The following is a 19,753-nucleotide window of genomic DNA, read 5'->3' on the forward strand; positions in this document are numbered from 1 at the left end:
ACAGGAGGTTTATGATCCTCCTGGCCTCAAATCTGTAGCTGAGAATGACCTAGAGCTTCTAATGAGTCTGATTCCATCTCTCCAGTGCTGGGATTACAGGCACGTGCCGGGACACGCAGTTTTGTGAGGTGTTGGGGATTGAACCCAAGGCTTTGTGCATGCTGGACAGGAACGCCACCACCTGATCCACGCCCCAGCCCCTCGGTGTACTTTTATTGCTAAAATTTTGCTCCTGCTGTTCCTCCAATCATCTTTCTCCATTCAAGGCTGAGTCCAAATCCTGATTTCTTTTTATAACCTCCCTGTTCCTGGCTGCCTTTCTGGAACCAGCTTCTGAGAGTACCCTAATGACATTGTTTCTTCAAGGGTGGTATTTCTACTTATTGTTATAACTTTTTTTTCCACACATTTTATAGCCCTGCCTGGCCTTAAGATTGATATGTAGACCAGATTCACCTCAAATTCACAGAGATCCACCTGCTTCTGCCTCCCTCCTGAGTGCTGGGATTAAAGGTGTGCACCAACCTGCTCATCACTTTGTTAGAGCTTCAACAACACTGTGGTAATATTGAAGTTAAGAGATACTGCCTAGCCATTTTTAAGAATGACTCACAGTTCTAATGCAGGATTTTGCATGTTAAACATAGATTCTCAATAAGTGACCATTGAATAAAAACATTCAAGGGGCTGGGGAGATAGCTCAGTGACCGAGAACACTTGGTGTGGGAGCATGAGGACCTGAGAGCCTGATCCCCAGTATCTATTTATTTATTTAAAAAAAAAAAAAAAGCAGAAACAACTGTGTGGTCCTGCATCACTGTAGTCCCAATGCTATGGATGCTGGATGTCAGTTTAGCTCAAGATTTGGTGAGAGGCTTTGTCTCAGGAGAATATGGGAAAGAGAAATAGTACAGGACACTGGTTATTATTCTCTGGCGTCCACACAAACTGAATGGGCATGCACACCTACACACAGAGAGATGTGTATGCATAGAATACACACACATACTCACATGCATATACACACACTCACATGTGCATACACTACACACACACTCACACATGGGGGAAGCTGATTTAAGAATAAGTCAGTGCAGCCACTTTGGAGAACGAATTGGCAGTACCTAACAGTCAGCCGTTGCCATAAGAACATGGTATTAAAAACACCCCAAGTACTCTTAGAGCTGAGTCTCGTGGTGAAGGCCTCTTTATGTCCAAGCTAAGGAGACTGAGGAAGGTGGATCACAAGTTTAAAGCTTTCCACCCAGAACTAGATAGGAAGACCCTGTCTCAAAAATAACAAAGGCAAACAAACAAACAAACAAAAAAAACCAAACCAAACAAACGAACAAAAACAATAAAGCACTTTCAGAGTGGTATCTCTTTGTGTTGTGTCCCTTCAATACAACACAAGAGGAAAAAGAGATATGAAAGAACTATTAAGAAGTGGAAATAAAAGCTTTGCTAAATACAATGTCCTAAGTGCTCACTAATGCTACCCAAAGAGTACAAAGAAGGCCTGAGAAGTTGGTTCAGGGCTAGACACAGAGACAGAAGACTCAGAAATCCAAGCTCATCTTTAACTACATAGAGAGTTCCAGTCCCAGTAGTCGATACAAAAGATCCTGGAAAGAAGAAGTAGAAGGAAGAAGAGAAGAGAATGGAAAGGGAAGTTGGGCAGCGAGCGGTGGCGCACACCTTTAATCCCAGCACTCAGGAGGCAGAGCCAGGTGGATGTCTGTGAGTTCGAGGCCAGCCTGGGCTACAGAGTGAGTGCCAGGAAAGGCTCCAAAACTATACAGAGAACCCTGTCTCGAAAAACAACAACAACAACAACAACAAAAGGGAGAGAGGACACAGAGATTAGATGTGTACTTCTCATGGTTTGAGATGCTGCAAGTCTGTGGCCAGGCCTCCAGTGTGGCGTCTTTTTGAGTCCTCCCCCCAGTTCACACTGTCTACTTCATACACCCTCATATGGCAGAGGGCAGAGAGGAGAAGCAGTTCTCCTGTGACTCCTACGTGAGCATTAATCAATCCATTAACAAGGGTTGCACCCTCGTGGCCCCATTTGGTCCTCCTTATTTCTATCTCCTAATACCATATGAGAAGGCTATTGTATGCAAGTGTTTTAACATCTCTTAGGAATACATGGCATTCAGTAACCATCATAATTATCCAGATCACTGCATAGGAAAGTTTCAAGGAACTCTGTGTTTCTTATTAGAGACTATGCATTTTCTTATAACTGTTTGTCGTATGATCAATAGGAAAAAATCAGAAGTTACAATGTCCCCACTTCTTTATAGGCATTAATCTTCTTGGTTCCATTTTCTCACCAAGCGTGGAGTTCTGATAGCTGGATCTCATGGCACAGGTCTACAATCTCAGCTACTCAGCAATCTAAGGAGGAGAAACTCAAGTTCAAGGCCTGCCTAGACTCCAGAGTGAGTTCAAGGCCAGCCTTGGCAACTTACTGAGCCCCTGCCTCAAAATAAGTAAAAGCAAAAAGAGGGCTGGAGATATAGGGCGATAGGGCAGTTGGCTATTGAACCCAGACCCTCCCTGGGTTCAATCCCCAGTGTGAGCAGGAGGCAGGTTTGATAAAGAAAGCACATGTACAGTGCCTGTGGCACATCCGTGCAGATTCAAATGAAATAACACATCACTACCTGACCTCACTTTTCTGGACCGAAACAAGTTGATCTCACGGAAGCAAACCGCTGGCTAGCTGAGGCTGAGAGAGGTAGAGGAGATGGAGACAGGTGAGTTTACAATGTGCTGGCCAGGTGGTGGTGGTGCCTGCCTTTAATCCCAGTACTTGGGATGAAGAGGCAGGGGGATCTCTGAGTTCAAGGCCAACCTGGTCTACAAAACAAGTTCCAGTACAGTCAATGCTACACAGAGAAACCCTGTCTCCCAAAACAAAAAACAAAACAAAGAGTTGAGTACAGGTAATGTCTTAGTTAGGGTTTCTATTGCTGTGAGGAGACACTATGACCACGGCAACTCTTATAAAGGAAAACATTTAACTGGGTGGCTTACATTTTCAGAGGTTCAGTCCATTATCATGGTGCACCACGGCAGGGTGCAGGAAGAAGGCACAGTGCTGGCTACCTCTTGATCCAAAGGCAACAGGAAGTGGTCTGAGTGTCACACTGAGTGAAGCTTGAACAAAGGAGACCTCAAAGCCCTCCCCGAGAGTGACACACTTCCTCCAACAAAGCCACATCTCCTAATAGTGCCACTCCCTCGGAGCTTCTGGGGGCCAGTTACATTCAGACTACTGCAGGTAATAATTATGAATTGCGTATTTTGAAATAGCTAGAACGGCACATTCAAAGGATTGTGAGATGACTTAGCATGTGAAGACACTTTCTGCCAAGTCTGATGATCCAGGTCTAACTTGCAAGACCCAAATAGTGGAGAAAGAGAATTGATTCCTGAAATTGTCCTCTGACCTCCACAAGTGCAAGGTGGCATGCACATGCCAACCTGCATGCAAACACACGAAGTAAATAGATAAATTAAAAAGCAATATATATATATATATATATATATATATATATATATATATATATATATTTTTTTTTTTTTTTTTTTTTTTTTGAGGCAGACCACTATGTAGCCCTGACAGGCCGTGAATTCACTATGTAGACCAGGATGGCCTTGAACTCACAGAGATCTGCTTGCCTTTGTCTTTCAAGTGCTGGGATTAAAGATATATCCTCCACTGGCTATAAAAATGTATTTAAAGCCAGACAGTTGTGGTTGGTGGTACATTCCTTTGATCCCAGGATTCAGAGGCAGGTGGATCTCTGAGTTCAAGGCCAGCCTGGTCTACAGAGCAAGTTCCAGGACAGCCAGAGCTATACAGAGAAACCCTGTCTCCAAAACACCAAAAAATAAGTAAACAAAAGATTATTTATGTTCTCACCACAAAGAAATAGGGTTTAAGGTGATGGATGTGTTAATTATCTTGAATTGATCATTATACAATGTATATGTATTAGAGCATCACATACATCCCATAAATTATATATAATTAAATTATGCTATAATTATGTAGCAATTAAAAATAAAATGAAATTGGGCCAGTGAGATGTCTCAGTGAGTAAAATCACTTGCCATGTAAGTCTAGCTGTGTTCAAGCCCGGGATTCTACATAGGAAGGAACTGACTCCTGAAAGTTGTCCTCTGACTCCAGACACACACCATGGGATGTGGTCCCCCTCCCCATCTCTGTACAATCATAATCAATAAGATTAACATTTAAAAACTTGTTTAGCTGGGTTGGGGATTTAGCTCTATGGTAGAGCGCTTGCCCAGCAAGCACAAGGCCCTGGGTTCGATCCTCAGCTCAAAAAAAAAAAAACTTGTTTAGCCAAGTGGTGATGGCGCACGCCTTTAATCCCAGCACTGGGGAGGCAGAGGCAGGCAAATCTCTGAGTTTGAGGCCAGCCTGGGCTACAGAATGAGTTCCAGGACAGCCAAGGTTATACAGAGAAACCCTGTCTTCAAACAAACAAAAACCAATAACAAAAAATGCAAATTCTTTGGTCACATTCTAGACCCTTAGTTTGGGCTCTTTAGGGGAAGGAGCCCCCAAACTCTGCATTCTTCATGCTGATGCTTAAGAAACACCACCGTACGCATGCCAAGGCAGCTGGCTCCCGCACTGAAGGCCCATCCCACTCCAGCTTTAATCACTTCTACTGGAGAATTTTTTTCAAACCAAGGCCGGGCTGAAAAACTGAGAGGCATTGTGTATTGTTGCAGCCTGTGTGTGGGGGAAGACTGCCCTGCCCGGAGCCTTGCTTGGCAGGAGGTGCTCCCTGTGCCTTGAAAGTTCATCTCTGCCCCTGTCCCTCGCCTCTGCTCCTTTCCAATGTCTGATGCTTGATTATTTTTTCCCAGTCATCTTAGTTGAGCTGCCGCATTCAGAAGAGGCTTTTGCCTGCCCGTCTGCTTCTGTTTTTGAAGTCGAAGCAAAAGAGTCCTTGCTTACGATTTCTTGATTGCCTCTAATGCTTCTGTATCTATTATTTTTCTGCGATGGCATATTTATTTCCAGCAGCACCTACAAGACAAAACTTGGCAGTTAAATCCTTTTCTCCAATAACTAAGTGACATGGAGAAAGTCACGCAGTAATAGTGCCACTTTCTGTGTTGCCGGATTCTAAATTAGTAAAAGAAATTGATGTGGGGTGGGTAGGAGGATGGATGGAGTGGATGGGAGTATACTGCCTCCAATGGTAGGAAACAGTTCTAAGTGTGAGTACTATACAAGCCTTTGTTATTGCAGCATTTACATGACATGATCAAAGCATGGAATAATGTGCCGAAATTAATCTTCAATTATAATGAGCTATGTGTTGCTATAGCATTCCCATCTGTAGATGGACTTTTCTTTTTGGGCTGCCAGCTCACAAAAATTGTGTTATTTGATGCGGTGACTTATTATTACTTATGACAGGTCTGCCGGTAGCTTAGGCTTGTTCTAATTAGCTCTTATAACTTAAATGTATCCATTTCTATTCATTTAAGTGCTCCCACGTGGCTCATAGCTTGTTACCTCATCTACATATCATGCATCCTCTGTGTCTGGTTGGCGACTCCTGGCATGTCTGCCCTTCTTCCTAGCATCCTCTGTCCTCTGTGCCTGGAAACCCTGCCTAGCTATTACCCATTTGGCTTTTTTGTTTTGTTTTGTTATTTCAAGACCAGGGTTTCTTTGTGAAACAGTCCTGGCTGTCTGTTCTGGAACTCACTCTGTAGACCAGATGGATCACAGAGATCCACCTGCCTCTGCCTCCCAAGCGCTGGGATTAAAGGCGTGTGCCACCACAGCCCAAAACTCAGCTTTTTATTAAACCAGTAACATGCTGGGCGGTGGTGGCACTCGGGAGGCAGAACCAGATGGATCTCTGTGAGTTCGAGGCCAGCCTAGTCTACAGAGCAAGATCTAGGACAGCCTTCAAAGCTACACAGAGAAACCCTGTCTGGAAAAACAAAAACAAAAACAAAAAACAAAACAAAAAAACCAGTAACAGTGACGCATCTTCACAGTGTACAAAAAGATCATTCCACAACACCCATCAAAGGTGATTCTACTGTCAAAGACTCCTGCCTCATACAGACCAGAGACAGTGGGAGGATGCTGGGTCAGGGCGGGGCTCTCTTGAGCAACCAGATCAAAAGCATGCTCCTCCACACATGTGGGGGCTGAGACCATGAAATCAGGGCAAGTTGCTGCTCACTCTTGTATCCCTCTACAGGGTCTTGTGTAAGACCCTGCCTGTGCGGACAAGGATAGTATGGCTATGCTCTCAGGATCTCCCTCCATCCTGAACTGGCTCTGCTGGGGCATCTGGAGACAATTAAAGTAGATGCTACTTAGCTGAGCAGGAAGAAGGTCTGGGTTTGTCCCCATTTGTGTGTGTGTATGTGTGTGTGTGTGTGTGTGTGTGTGTGTGTGGTGTGAGTCATCTTGATGATTAGAATTGAGATTATTTGCACAAATACCTCCATCCAAATTCCTGCCCTAAGACACTAGACCAAACTATGGCATTATTCTAGCAGCCTAAGGCAGTGTCCCCAGGATGACCCAGGACACCTTGAGTTCAGGTCCAGAAAAGCTCAGGGCTGACAAAAGAATGTGCCATGTGTTTCAGCCAATACCTGGCCATGGGCCCTTAATATCCTTTCTTTTGAGCATTTATTTAAAACATCTTAGAATTTTAAACCCTTCCTGGCCCCTCTGAGGGATGTCTGGTGACCTCTTTCCTAAGGACCTGAAAGCCATTCCTTTGAAAGTAACCATCAGGAAGGCCTCCCGGTCTCTGTGGGAGGGAGATGCCTGACTCAATGAATGCCTGGTAACAGATGCCAAAGACTCATCACATGGACACTGGTCAACCCATGGTTCACATTTTTCGGTGTTCACTTCTCTAACTTCTCTAGTTCCGCTCCTGCCCCCAACCTTCTGGCCACGCCACATCGCTTTTGCCCAAATCTGGATTCACTCCACTCTGTCCTCACCGAGCAGCTCCTGACTACTATCCATCTTTACTATCGCTCCTGACTTTACCTTTGACCATTCTACCAAGTGTGTGTCCTGCACATAAGGTAGAACTTGCTGTAACTTGAGCAGAGAGCACCCTATGTGATGGGTACAAGTTTATTCACGGAAACACAATTAAAAATGCTCTTCTTGTAAGAGGATTATATGTTCGGCACAGAAACAGAGAAGAATACAATGTACACAACACAAACCCCTGGGTGTGGTCCTGAAGAGTATACCTTGTGCTTCCTACATGTAAAGGGTCAACAGCTGTGCTCCACCACGCTCCCTGTATCACCACAGCCCATGATCAATGGAGCCAAGTGACCGTGGACTGGAACCTTTAAAAGCGTGGGCCAAAGTGCAAGTCTCCTCCTTTACGTTGAGTTGCTAAAATATTTCATCACAGCAATTAACAGTAACTAATCTGTGTCTTACTTTGTCTGTTTGCCTTTTGTTTGAGATGGCGGAGTCCAGGCTGACCCCAAACTCACAGACTTCAAAGCTTCACTTTGAATTCCTGATCCTTTTGCTTCTGTCTTCCAAGTTCTGGGATGACAAGCATATATCAATGACCCTGATTTGCCTAACACATATTTTATTAAGAGTAATTTTAAAAGAAAACAATTGAGTCATAATTTTCTTTTCTTTTTCCTTTTCTTTTTCTTTTTTGTGTTTTTTTGTTTTTGTTTTTGTTTTGAGACAGGGTTTCTCTATGTAGCTTTAGCTGTCCTGGAAGGAGCTCTGTAGTGTAGACCAGGCTGGCCTTGAACTCATAAAGATCTGCCTGCCTCGACTCTTGAGTGCTGGATTTTCAATGAATATCTTTCTTAGTAACATTTTCTCATGTCATTCTTCAGAAATGTGATTTAAGTTGTACAACAATCTATTGTGTGGCTGTACCCACATTGTCTTAATTGGATTTCCTCTCTCTTCTCTACAAGCAATATTTTTCCACTACAGGCCATATTAGTTACTTTCTGTTGCTGTTGTAAAATATCACGACACAATGCAACTTAAGGGGGAACCGTCTTTATTTTAGCTTATGGTTCCAGAGGGATAAAGCCCTTCAGGCAGGGAAAGCATGACATCTGAGTGAGAGAGGGAGGGAGAAGAGGAGAGAGGACAGGAGGGAGACTATGCCCTCAAAGCCTGGCCTCTAGTGATGTACTTTTTCCAGCAAGGATCCACCTCCTAAAGGTCCCACATTCTCCCTGACCAAGCCACCAACAGGGAACCAAGTGTTTAAATCCATAAAGCTAAGGAGATCCTTCTTGTTCAGACCACCACACAGATGCATTTAAAGGCTTTCAGATATGTCTTTGTGCTCACACTTCATTAGTTGCTAGGGATTACTCTGCAGGCAGTATTTCACTCTCCAGTGACAGAACTCCATCTTTCTTCTGGCTTCCCTGGCAACGTTCTTTCTGCAGCCTCTCTGGCCTCGCTTCTGCTTCCATGAACGTCTTCTTTGGTCCCTGTTAGCCTTTGTCTTGACCTGGGTCCTCTCACACTCTCTCTAAGCAAGGCCTCCCATTTCATGGCCCCAGTTTCCACCCCAATGCTGATGACAATGTATGTGCTCTAAGGTCATATGCTTCCTGCTGTCTCCTTTAAGTAATCACTCTTTCCAAGTCTCCATGGAGATGCGTGGATGTCTCACAAACACATAAAACAAACAACCAAAAAACCAGAAAAGGCAAACCACAGTTCATAAGTAACACCCCCCTACATCTACCAATCTGCAGTGATTTATATTTCTTATTTCTGCAACACCCATACTTAGCCATTGGCTCAAGCCAGAAACTTAGTGGGACTGGTTATGTTACATTACACATTTTGCCAAGTCCTGCTGACTCCACCTTTGAGTTCCAGAATTCATTTATTTCTCTTCATTCTCACTGTCAAGACCAGACTGCAGCCTGTAACAGACACATCTGAAAATGAGCCCCCTTGATATCTTCAGGACTCCTTACCTGGGCTGACTTGGATATACAGAAAGTCTTTCTGGCCCTTACTGTATTTCAGCTTTGTGTCTTGACATCATACACTCTGAAGGTAACTGAGCCATGTAAAAGAATGTAGATTAAAAGATATGGCTTAATTTAAGTTATAAGAGCTAGTTAGAAATAAGCCTAAGCTATCCACCAAGCTTTTGTAATTAATGGTCTCTCAACCATGATTTGGAAACTGGCTGGCAAGGTGGAGAAAGACTCACAACAAGTATGGGAGGGAGTGCTGTGAAACACTGTCTCATGGACCTGGCCCAGCTGTTACATTTCATGACCTCTGAGCAGCAGTGGGTATCTGCACAAACCTGACCCATCAATATTCTTTCCTGGGTGACAGGGTGGGTGGGATCATAAAGCCCCATCCCTCCCTCAGGACTTACAAGCAGTTAATAGTTTCTAGGTGGGGGGGCGAGGGGACAATTTTCCTCAGTGCTATAGCTACTCTCAAGGTGCCTAGCTCAAGTCAGTGACACCCTCTACACATGCTCATGAACCAACCCTAATTAAACACAGTGGGGCAAGGCAGGAGAGATGGCTCGTGGTTAAGAGCACTGGTTGCTCTTCCAGAAGTCCTACATGGTAGCTCACAACTATCTGTAATTTCAGTTCCAGAGACTCTGATGTCCTCTTCTGACCTACATGGGCACCAGACATGCATGTGGTACATATACATACATGTAGGCAAAACACACATCTATACACACATTTTTTTAAAAAGTGCATGAAGGTGCAGGCCACCGCAGTTTTGTATATCAGGTGTGTGTTCACTTGGGTCAGTGGAAAGAAGGCACAGAATACTCTATGATTTTAGCCTTTTCGAGCTGCAGGGGGATTCCTCTCTCCTGAATGAACTCTGTTGCTTAGCAAAGGGCTTTTTTTTTTTTTTTTAATAGTTTTTCTTTATTTTTTTAAAATTGTTTTTCAATTTACACCTTTTAGCAAGTTAATTTCCATATTCCCAAACCTCTTATCTAAGTTCTTCAAAGGGACAATGCCAAATGCAATTTCTCAATGGAGAAACACCTGCGGCGTTTGGGGAGGGGGTCTTCCTCAACCAAGTTTGCATAGGTTTCCCACCTTCAGCAGACTGTCTGACGAGATTCCCATAGAAAGTCCCGGGAAACAAAAGGCAGATTAAAGCTAGGGGTTACCACTCAGGAATCAAAGCAGCTGTAGCTCTGTGGGAGTTCTCCCAAGGCTGTGGCAAAGCCATCCCTGAGCAGATGTTACTGAGCAATCCACAAGTAGCAAACCAGTAGACTGTGTTCCTCCGCCATCTCTGCTTCAGCTCCTGTCTCCAGGTTTGTGCCCTGACATTCTTCAGTGAGGGACCGTGACCTGCAAGTTGTAAAAATGAAATACATAAACCCTTCCCTTTCCCCAAGCTGCTTTCCGGTCATGGTGTGTATCACAGAAACAGAAAGCTAACTAGGACACAGTGAAAGATGACGATTTGAACTCTTGGCGGCAGCGGATGCTAGCCAAAAGCTTGCCGATAGCTCCTAGGAAGGATACAGCTCTGAGAAGTATTACAAGTCCCACAGCTCTCGGGCTGAAGTAGCATCTCTCAGAAGAGATGGGTCTTGGAAGGCAGGAAACAGTAGCAGGAAGTCAGTCCTAAGCAGGAACAAATTCTGTCTGTGGCACTAGCTTGGCTTTTGTTTGTTTGTTTTTGCTTTAAAAAAAAAAATCTTACGTGCATTGGTGTTTTGCCTGCATTTACGTCTGTGTGTGGGAGTCAGGTCCCCTGGAACCGGAGTTACAGACAAGTGTGAGCTGCCGGGTGGGTGCTGGGAATTGAACCTGGGTCATCTGGGAGAGCCATCTCTCCCGCCCCTAGCATGGTGCCTTAGAAGTTGAAGCAAGAGTCCATCTGCAAGCAGCTAAAGCTAAATTGTGGAGGCAGGAGGGGCAGGAACACCAGGACAGCGAGCCTTCTCTTTTCCTCTCAAGTGGCCGGGTGCATATGCAAATGAGGTGTAAGCTAAGCACGAATCCGATGAAAGTCACCGGGACAGCCAATATTGCCAATGTGATAGGCTCTAGAGTCACCTAGGAGTGGCTGGAGAGAGTTCAGCGGTTCAGAGTGCATACTGCTCTTACAGACGACTCCAGTTCAGTTCTCAGCGCTTGGGCAGGTGGCTCACCATCTGTAACTCCAGCTCCACAGGATGGGATTCTCCCTTCCCGCCTTGGCAGTCCTGCACTTACTTATACCCCAGCAAACACCCCGCCACACACACACACATAATTAAACAAATAAGAAGTAAAATAAAGTCGCCGGGCTGTGGTGGCGCACGCCTTTAATCCCAGTACTTGGGAGGCAGAGGCAGGCGGATCTCTGTGAGTTCGAGGCCAGCCTGGGCTACAGAGTGAGTTCCAGGAAAGGTGCAAAGCTACACAGAGAAACCCTGTCTCAAAGAAAAACACCTCCCCCCCAAAAAAAAACAACAAAAAATGGGGTTGGGGATTTAGCTCAGTGGTAGAGCTCTTGAAAAAAAAAAAAAGAAAGGTCTTTGTAATCGCCTAGGAGACACATCTCTGGACATTCCTGTGTGACTTTCTAGATTGGATTAATTGAAATGGGAAGACCGACCCAGTGGGTGACACTGTTCTGTGGGCTGGTGTCCCAGTCAAAATCAAAAGAAGTGAGCAGGGCAGCTGAAGTTTCCTAACTATGGCTTCATTGTGAGCAGCCTCCAGAAGCTCTCGCTGGCTGCACTGCCACCATGAACTGAGTGAAATAAACCCTTTCTTCCTTAGTTGCTTTGGGAAATAGTTACAGCAACGAGGAAATTATTATAGTCACAGTTACCTTGTGTGTTCTGTTGGTTAAGGACCTGCCATGGTGATAACTTGCCCTGGTGCCTGGGTTTGCTCTCCAGCACCTATAGGACAGAGGGCAGCATTGGAAGAGAGAGAGCTTGCTAGCTAGTATTTCAGATGTTTCCAGTCAATGCTCAATGGATAATGTATTCTTTTTTTTTTTTTTTTTTAAATGTTAGAAGTTGGAAAGTTGTATTCCTCAGATACTAGGTGAGTACTGTGTTAATCCTGGAATTCGCCAGAAAAACCAGTTCCACCATTTTAGCCAAATTTGAGCAAGCTTTTATGAAAAATTTTAAATACTGACAAAGATGGAATTTGGTCAGGACCACTTCTGGAAATTTTCCAGCTGTGTGGCCTCGAGACACATTTTGGTGGGGGCTTATATGGGCAAAACCCATAGGCCACTATACTTTCCCATGAGGCTTTGTCGTTATTTTCCAGGAACTACAACTCCTAGCATCCCAAGAGGTTACCTAAACCTTGGGCAGGTTGGGGGCTGTCTAACAACTGGAGCACCAATTCTGCAAAGGGCAGTCTCCTACTGGTCTTCGTTTCTTTTCCTGTTGCTGGTGGTTCAACACCCGGACAAAAGCAGCTGAAGCGGGAGAGGGTTTATTATTCTCTTGTCAGTTCATGCTGGCTGGGAAGATCCGGCCCCAGGCAGGAAAGCCACGGTGGCGGTAGGCTGCTGGGTCTCCACTCTACATCCACACTCAGGAAGCAAAGCGTGGACCGGAAGTGGGTCTAACAACGAAGTTTCAAGGCCTAACCCCTGTGGTAGCCCCCACCCGGTACCAGGCAAGGGAAGGAAAGCAGGAAACAGTCACTCCAGCTAGGCAGTGCCTCCTACAGAATCCTTCCTTCCTCTCCCAACACATGCCAGCTTTGTAAGCCTCACTGCCCAGGAGTTTAAAGCTCTCCATCAGAATGTAAATCACCATATACAGGAGACAAAAACGTCATAGTAGTGTAAGAAGCTCTGCACCCTTACCTAAGCGAACATCAGCAGAGCCTGCTGGCGGGAACAACAGACCGCTTCCTGACAAAAGATGCCTTTGGGATCCCATGTCTTTGATCTTGAGAGCCTGCAACTCCAAAAGTGACCCGCTTCTTCCAGCAAAGGTTTCCACAGCCTTCCCAAACAGTGCCACCAACTAGAGACCAAATGTTCAAACGTTCCACATTCAAACCACAACACCTAATATAGTAGCAAAATCAAAGAACAGCACATACCACCTGCTGTAGTTACATAGGTATTTTTTTTTTTGCTAGCTATGTGGGAGACAATAGTTGTGGCTTTGAATATTAACTTTGAGACGGGCAAGAGAGAAGAAGACAAGAAGGGAAGGAATGACCCCCCTGGCAGCGTTCTGTGGGAATGAGAAGCCTGTGAGCTGGAGACATTTAGGGTAGGGGGCAGGGTGAGAGCGGAAGAGAGCCCGGATGCCAGCATGGACTCTGTAACAGGTATTTGCAGCGCTGAGGGGGCCTGGAGGCCAGCGTGTGCTTTGGTATGCTAATAGGCACCACCGTTAGCTTTGTCTGGTTTATTTTGAACCTGACACCATGCTTCCAGACAGCAGCCCTCTTCCTGCCCAGGCGAAATGAAAGACTACAAAAGCCAAGGTGAACGCCAGATGTGTCTATTCCTTTGTTTGTGGAGACTATGTAGCGTTGGCTGACCAGACACCCACCTGCCTCTGATTCCGGAGTTCTGGGATTAAAAGTGTGTGTCACTAACTCAATAAAGGCTGTCTCCTGTTTTCTTCTTTTCCTCCTCCTCCTCCTCCTCCTCCTCCTCCTCCTCCTCCTCCTCCTCCTCCTCCTCCTTCTCAGAACAAAACAAAACAGGTCTTGGAAGCCATACCTATGAACCCATGAATCTTTTGGCTAAAATGACCATGTAGCTATCTGAGCTGCAAGATGGGCCCGGGGGAGGAAAATAGTTTGAGTCGGGGGCGTTTTGGGGTGTTTTGCGCAGTTACGTCCTCTAAATTCAAACATTCTCTTCCTCAGGAAAGAGAGAGGCACCTAAAACTCAGGAAGCTAAAGAGATGTACTTTTGAGGCTGATGAGATTTGCAAAACACTCTCTAGGGCTTAAGGTAAGTCAGTAGGAGCAGCTGCTGCGGGAGAGGAAGGAGCCTGTTGGGTAGAACTGGCTTCTGGCCCAGCGTGCAGCTCTCCCAGTGGGACTGTCACCCATGTACCTGTAAGGAACCCTAGTCAACTCATCGCTTGACTTTGCAGACTAGACCAGGGTGGGCTGGTTTCTCTGGTCTGTTGTTTGTGCCATAGCTGGGTGAAGGGACGTTTGTCAGCATTTCCCTGGAAGTCACAAAGCCTTCACACAGAACAAAATAGTGTCTTCAACAACCAACCGAGAGTTGGGGATTTAGCTCAGTGTTAGTGTGCTTGCCTAGCAAGCGCAAGGCCCTGGGTTCGATCCTCAGCTCCAAACAACTGAACAAAACCCAAACTGGGAAGGGATGTTGCAGCATCTACTACGGATGTAACCATAGTTAATCTTTCATCAACGATATTGACAGTACCAAAGATTATTCCTCTTAAATCCAAACTCGGTTTAACAGGGCTCTTACTCTTATCCTTAAAGTCTCATTAAACCTAGTCAAAGCTGAAGGACCACGTGTATCTGGGTTTCTCATACTGGTCATATTTCCTGCTCTTCGGGTTCTTTTCTCTTTCTCTAAGGGCACGGTTTCAAAGCTAGAGTCAGAAATCAGAAACATGTCAGTCGTGGTAGACAAAGAAAACCCACTCACTCAAAACAAGGCTTTTAGTCCTGAGAGTGTTCTGTGATGTAAATGGATGTTAATAGTCAGCTAGTTTACAGACCAGCCCCGTTTAGTTAGCTCGAGGAGGCTCTGTGGTCCCTCATCTGTTAACACTCTCACCATGACTTAACTATATTAAAACATTAAATTAAACATTAAAACGAATCTCAAGCCTCCCTTTTTATAGTTTAGTGGACAAAGATGCTGATGAATATTTTCTGAAGAAATATGGTGCTTTTTCCATTCATGAAATCAATATAAATAAGACTTTTAATTGTTGGAACCCTCCTCTCCACTCAAAAAAGTTTGGAGAGCTACTAGCCCTAAAAAGATGTGAAAAGAAGGATGTGTTTTTCAAACACTAATAGATTCGGCACTAGAGGGAATCTTAGAATGCCTTTAATCCCAGCACTCGGGAGGCAGAGGCAGGCAGATCTCTGTGAGTTCGAGGCCAGCCTGGGCTACAGAGTGAGTTCCAGGAAAGGCACAAAGCTACACAGAGAAACTGTCTAGGAGAGAGTATAGAATTTTGCTCAAGGGAAGTGTGCTGTTGGATGGCCAGGCTCATTAGCTGCGTAACCAGGAACAAATTGCTCAGCTTTTCTGTGTGCCTCAGTTTCCCCTAATGAAAATGGGAGTCACATTAGTGTGCACTGCATAGATGATTATGATAATTAATTTCCACAAAGAACAGCAGAGTGTAGGGCACTTAGCGGCGGCCAGAAACACAGGTCATGATTTTACCCATTAGGAATTCTTCCCCAGTGAACCTGATGGGCTGGCCCTGCTCTGGGTCACCTGTATCAGCAACCATCAAAGCTCAGAGCGTGGCAAGCTCGCCTAACTGAAGATAACTTCATTCATTCAGACATGTGGAGGATAGTGCTTTCGGTCTCAGCAGACAGAATGCTTGCCACATGAAAGAGGGCAGAGTTTATCTGTGTTCAAGCGGTCCTTGGACCCTTTCATGGGGGCTAAAGCAGTTCTTCAGCTTTCTTTCTCAGTGGCCAGGCATTTGGGAGGTTCCTACGGATTGATAAAGTAACTAAATAGCCCGTTGCATTAGGTATCTGAAACACAAGCCAATACACTGACTAGGGGACATCTGGAGAATCTATTTACTTCATCACCCGGAGGGAGGGGTTCCAGAGCAGGAAGAACAGGTAACTTTCCAAAGTGGCACCTGGGATTACCCTGGGGCCTCCGGCTTGCAAACAGACCTAGAAAGGAAAACCCAGCAGTTTATATAACTTCATTCATTCATGAGTAGCTGTGGCTGGAACCCAGCTATTCAAAATTCTCGCTCGGTTATTAATTCATTGTTAAGTCCCGCTAAAAATAGTAGATGTATATAATTCAAGATTTCTCGTGATAATTTATTATAAATAAACACCACAGATACGAGGTTGATTCTTACATGCAACTGGAGGTAGAAAAGGCCCGTTTGTAAAAAATCAGCGAGCGTTAAATAGATCTACATGAAAAAGCATTCTTTGAAGGAGCAAGTAGCGAGTCCTTAAAATGTTAGCGTCGTGGTTAATAAACACTTCCCAGGAAATAGAAGGAGTAATTTCCAGTTTTTCTGAATGAGCCGAACCATAATGCCATTACTACTGGATGGTTTTATTTCTCAGAATTGACGCAAAATAGGAAGTCTTAAAATCACACACTACTGCTGTGCATCTGTATTAAATATATTTCTACCACAGCATGCCTTGCTTTAAAGAAGAATTACCATCCTGACAATTCCCGTGAACGCATTTTCCCCCAGTGGGGAGGGTGTCATCCGGCCAAGGGCCCGGTGGTGAGGGAAAGGGGAGGAGAGGATGGCGCAGGCTCTCTGGGGTCAGGTTAGTTTGTCACGTAGGAAAGGTCACCGCTGGGCCGTGATGGCTCCTTCTCGCCAGACCTAAAGCCGGGGCTTCCGCCCGCTCCCCCTTCTCGCTGGCGCGCCCCTGGGCGGGCCGTGGGGGCCAGGGGGTGACGGTGGGGAGGCGGTCGAGGGGCCGCGGCGTCCCCAGGTCGGGCGAGCATCTCCTGCCTCCCTACGGGGAGGCCCGGGAGGCCGGCGCCGGGCCCGAAGCCCGCCGGGAGGGCCGCGCACGCGGGATGCGGCGCAGGTCGAGCTGAGAAGGGCCGGCGAGCCGGGCGCGAGGCCCCCCGCGGCTTACACGCTTCTATTCCGGGCTAAGCCAAGGTCACTCTTTTAATACCGCCCGCCCGCCCGCCCGCCCGCCCGAGCCAGCGAACGAGCCTGGGAGCGAGCGAGCGAGCCGGCGAACGAGCCGGGCGCGCACCTGCGGGCGGACGAGCGGCGGCGGCCCCGAGGTTGGGCGGCTCCCGAGGCCGGCGGGCGGGGGGATTCGCGGTGGGCGCGCCGCGGCGCCAGTGCGTCACGCCGGCGGAGGGACGGTGGGCTGCGGCCGAGCGGCGACGAGCCGCGCGTGCCGGGGTCGGCGGCGGCGGCGGCGGCGGGCGGCGGGGACCGGCGGCTCATTCATTCGCGCTCCGCCTTCGGGCCCCCGCGGCGCGGCTGAGGTGAGTGCGCGGGGCGCGGGGCGGCGCGGCGCGGCGGACGAGGCCCGAGCTGCGGGCGGCCCGCGGGGCCGGGGCCGGGGTGGGCCGGGGTGGGGTGGGGAGGACCTCGGGTGGCGGCGACCCCAGGTGCGCCGGCCTCCATTTTGGGCGAGGGAACGCCGCGCTCGCCTTCCCGGGGTCGCGGCTGCAGCGCCCGGGCCGCTCCCTCCTCCCGCCGTCCCCACCTGGAGCCCGGCGCGGCGCGGGTAGCGGTGCGAGCCCCGGGGCGGCCGCGCAGGTGGCTCCCTCGCGGCCCCGCTGCTCCCGCCTCGGTGCGGTGCGGAGGAGTCTCGATCCTCTAGAAGTCGGGTCATTGCGGGTCTGTTCCCGTGTGCTCGCTCGGCCGTCCATCCTGCGCATCTCGGAGAGGCCTGTGCGGCCGGAGATGATGGAAGGATGGATGGATGGATGGAGCCTGGAGTCCGGCCCGGGTGGCGTGTGGCTCTGGGGTCCGGATCACAGTTTACTACGATGCGTGTGCCTGGGGAAGAAGGATGAAACGCACAGTGCTCCCTTCTGGAAATTGACGCGGGTATCTAATCCAAAGTAGATCCCCAGGTAACCACCTGATGCAGGTCCCCCTTCCCCCCTTCAGGCCGTCCTCTTCAAAACCTGAATCAAAACGCTGTGGAGATTTCGTAGGGGATTGGGAGAGGGGGGACACGCAGCCAAAAGATCGCCCAGAGGAAGGGTTTTAATGTAACCCCCCCCATTATTAATTTCTCGCTTTCCAAGGTTCTTGAGCATATAGTAATTCTTGTTTGAATTCGTCTTGTAAGTGGGCTTCTTGACTGAGTTCTACTCTTGCCTTTGGTATTTTACCATTACATCACAACAGGGGTTAACATCTGGATCGCTGGTTGTTGTTGCATAATACATGCCTGGGAGCCCTGGAGGGACTTCTAATGGATCTGGGTTTGGTGTGCTTTAATTTTCTTTTAAAGCACATCATTGCGTGTATAGGTAATCGGTTCAAACCATATCTTGTTCTATGAATTATTTGCACAATTTTTAATAACTAACATGGAACAGATTAGGCTCACATATTTATTTATCTACTTTTAACTGTTGCTTCTTTAGAATAGGGGAGAAAGGAACCTGAGGAGTTCATTAGTCATAAAACTTCAGTACAAATGATGGTAAAACGAGTCTGGCATGCATAGAAATGGAGTGTCTGTCATTAGTGGATTCCTCTTTAAATTTATGAAGAGGATCAGTTTGGTGAACCTAGATATAACCTATGTGAGTCTCCTGCCACACCAGTGATCATAAATCAAACTTGTACCTGTGTATTTTTTGGTTCTGAAAGATTTCTGGTTATTTTGATATTTGAAGAGTCCAAATAGCTGTAGTAGTTTCCATACTGTAGTATACCATGCATCCAGTGAAGGCTTGACTTCATCCAGTGAAGGGCTTGACTCTGCATCCAGTGAAGGGCTTGACTCTGCATCCAGTGAAGGGCTTGACTCTTCATCCAGTGAAGAAGGCTTGACTCTTCATCCAGTGAAGAGGCTTGACTCTTCATCCAGTGAAGAAGGCTTGACTCTTCAACCAGTGAAGAAGGCTTGACTCTTCATCCAGTGAAGAAGGCTTGGGGCTTGACTCTTCATCCAGTGAAGAAGGCTTGACTCTTCATTCAGTAAAAGGCTTGACTCAGATTTGTGAGAAAAAATACTGGTTGAATACTTTAGAAAGTAAAACATTGTTGGGGATTTAGCTCAGTTACCCTAATTAATAAATTAAACTTTTTTTTTTTTTTGAGCTGAGGATCGAACCCAGAGCCTTGCTACCACTGAGCTAAATCCCCAACCCTAAATCAAACTTTTAAAAGCATCTAAACTGCTACTATATAAAGTACCATCCCCAGCAGCAGATCATGCTTCCCTCCCCACAGGGTTTTTCTGTGTAGTGTTGGTGCGGATCTCACTCTGTAGACCAGGCTGGCCTTGAACTCACAGAGATCCGCCTGTCTCTACCTCCTGAGTGCTGGGATTAAAGTTGTGTGCCTCTGAAAGAGCAGCCAGTGCTCTTAACCACTGAGCAATCTCCCCAGCCCTCATGCTTCCTATTAACAGTGCTTGCTTTATAGGCAGAATTATAGAGGAGAAAGGCCCCCAAGATACTTAAGTCTCCGTCTTAGGTTAGGGAATATGAGTAAACAAAGACTGTAAGCCAGGGGACTCCAGGTGACCAGTTTGGATCTATTAAAGGGAGATCAGATTGTCTCTCCAGGGGCGTGAAATCCAACAGCTGCTTTTACTTCCACACTGATTGTGTTACTATGTGAGTAGTACCCTAATTGGAACAGTTGTGTTTAGTTGAAGAGTTTGGAAGTGATCTGGGCGTGCTTTTTTTTTTTTTTTTTTTGTAAGTTTATTTTATGAATATGGTGCTCTATCTGCATTATACACCTACATGACAGAAGAGGGCATCAGATCCCATTATAGGTGGCTGTGAGCCACCGTGTGGTTGCTGGGA

The 19,753-nt window shown here is 46.7% G+C and overlaps 1 protein-coding gene across 4 annotated transcripts in view; it reads left to right on the plus strand.

Annotated features, from left to right (window-relative positions):
• The first annotated feature begins 16,577 nt into the window (after nt 1–16,577).
• Fam169a (family with sequence similarity 169 member A) overlaps nt 16,578–19,753 on the plus strand; it is a 53,503-nt gene continuing 50,327 nt past the window's right edge. The window contains exon 1 of one of the 4 annotated variants that reach the window (XM_036207223.1): nt 16,578–17,236. The gene's annotated coding sequence lies outside the window, so the exon portion shown is untranslated. Of the gene's footprint in view, nt 17,237–17,328; nt 17,834–19,753 lie in introns of those variants that run through there. The other 3 variants (XM_036207221.1, XM_036207222.1, XM_036207225.1) reach the window with 3 other exon arrangements.

Source organism: Onychomys torridus, chromosome 15 (genome assembly GCF_903995425.1).
Source record: "Onychomys torridus chromosome 15, mOncTor1.1, whole genome shotgun sequence".
Taxonomy (NCBI): Eukaryota; Metazoa; Chordata; class Mammalia; order Rodentia; family Cricetidae; genus Onychomys; species Onychomys torridus.